This window comes from Mustela erminea, chromosome 12 (assembly GCF_009829155.1).
Source record: "Mustela erminea isolate mMusErm1 chromosome 12, mMusErm1.Pri, whole genome shotgun sequence".
Lineage (NCBI taxonomy): Eukaryota > Metazoa > Chordata > Mammalia > Carnivora > Mustelidae > Mustela > Mustela erminea.
The window spans coordinates 68396630-68398951 of record NC_045625.1 but is presented as its reverse complement, the minus strand read 5'-3'; the positions used below and the strand labels follow the sequence as shown (position 1 = coordinate 68398951).

The window sequence follows — 2322 nt, the reverse complement described above, 5'->3', positions numbered from 1 at the left end:
AGAAAAAGAAAGATCCCCCAGCATACCCTTGAGCCTGGAACCCCTAAATACCACACAGGCAGTGTGGACTTGAATTAGCAGATGTAGGACCCAGGAGAACCTAATGCTGTCATTTTGGAAAGGATCAAGATTCAGCATTCAGAGGACCCCATTTGCCCTCCATGCTGTGTGTTTGTGTATCTCTAGAAGCAATTAGCTACAATTTGCATAATTAAGTTCACAGATAAGTTTGAATACTGAGATCTAGCTAGAAAAAGTAGCAAAAAAGACATTAAAAAAAAAAAAAAAAAGGAAAGACACCATAAGCTAGAATTTGTTAGGAAAGCAAAAGGAAGACTTAAAAAATATTTCCAGTTCAAGTCAGAATTAAGGTATCTGTTGGGGTGCCTGGTTGGCTCAGTCAAAAGAACATGTGACTTGATATCAAGGTTGTGAACTTGAGCCCCATGTTGGGTGTAGAGATTAAAAATATAAAAATTTAGGGGTGCCTTGGTGGCTCAGTGGGTTGTGTCTGACTCCTGATTTCTGCTCAGGTTGTGATCTCAGGGTCATGGGATCAAGCCCTGTGATGGCTCTGTGCTGGGTGTGGAGCCTGTTTAAGATTTTTTTTTCTCCCTTTCGAACCCTCCCTGCCCAGCTCTCTTCTTTTTTAAAAAATCAACCAACCAACCAACCAAACAAACAAACAAACACACAAAAAAACCCACTTAATTAAAAATCTCAAAAAAATAAAGGAATTAAGGTGTCTATTAAAGTCTCACCACCTTTGCAGAGTTGTGAATGTTTTGCTGTTGTTCTTTGAAAAAAGAAGAATCTATAATTAAGTGTTCATTCAAGAATACCGTGTTTGTTGTTCTGTAGCCATTCCCAAGTTATTTAAGTTTTGTACATTGTTCAGGGGCAGAATACATATTGGTTGAGGTGCGTTCATAGCTGATGCATCTCCAAAGAGTTTTTCATAGATGCTGCTAGATTCCAAACATCTTCTATCCCATCAGCAGTACACAGAGAAGCCAGATGACTCCCACAGACCTACTCCCTTTCAAGGAGATCATATTGAGTTCAAGAGCTTTAGCAAGTAATCTTTTTTCCTAAAGCATCATCTGCTTTGGCACTGCCATTGAAGAATGGAATATTCGTCTTGCTTCTATTCTGGGATCACTGGATATATGTCGAACCCTTGAGAATTATCAGTAATATCATAAATCATTTGTGCTTTGATGGAGTTGAGCTTCTCCAGTGGCCGCACTGCCTTGTTCTTAATCCATTTCGGGATCGAGCCCATGTCATAGATGCTGAAATACGGAGGTGTGTTGTTCGAGGAGTAGTTTGGGGCTTATACTTTGTATTCCGGGATTGAGGGGGTACTCTCTGAGAACAAACCCCAGGAGGTCATCACCAATGATCATGAATGTGATCCCTGCAGAGCCAACATTCTTCCAAGCACCAGCAAAAATCACACCAAACTAGGAAACATCCATTGGCTTGGATAGGAAGTTGGAGGGCACGGGGCAAACCATCACTGCTTCCTTAACGTCAGAAATAAAGGTGAAGGGGCGCCTGGGTGGCTCAGTGGGTTAAAGCCTCTCCCTTCGGCTCAGGTCATGATCTGAGGGTCCTGGGATTGAGCCCCACATCGGGCTCTCTGCTCAGCAGGGAGCCTGCTTCTTCCTCTTTCTCTGCCTACTTGTGATCTCTGTCTGTCAAATAAATAAACAATAAATCTTTATTTAAAAAAAGAAATAAAGGTGAAATCTGCTCTGTGCCCAGTTTCATTGGCCCAGTAATGCACACGGGAGGTGTCTGGGCTGAGCTTCCAGGTGCTTGAATCTGGAATTTTTGCATGACTCCCAAGTTTAGGGTAGACGATATTCACATTCCCAAACGTCAACGCTCCTGTTGCCTTGACTAACCAAGCTCCTGTCATCTTGCATGTAGCACACCTTCTTGCTTTTAGGCCAATCAGGTTTAAGAGGACAACAGGGTACTGGCCTTGACACATTCTCTGTGCACAAAAGTCACCTTGTAGTTGTCTGGAACAGCTGGCAATTTCTGCCCAAGATTGTCTATGTTGTCAATCATCTTAGCAAAAGCTGACAGCCTGTGGTTCATTTCAAGAACATTACTGCCAAGTCTTATTGTAATCTAATAATTCTTTCTGTATCTCTTAAAAACACCAAGCATTTTTAGACAGCGTGGTGGCCTTGGCCAAACCAACAGCCTGCCCAGGCATCCAGGGCAGGCCGGGCTAGTCGGCGGGAGGGGACTGCTCACCCAGCGGCATGTCTCTCCCCCTGCTTTTTTATTTCCCTTCGGTCGAAG

General features: G+C 43.2%; 1 pseudogene; it reads right to left on the bottom strand.

Moving 5' to 3' along the window:
• Positions 1 to 701: 701 nt before the first annotated feature.
• LOC116570715 lies at positions 702 to 1579 on the bottom strand (annotated as a pseudogene).
• Between the last annotated feature and the right edge of the window lie 743 nt (positions 1580 to 2322).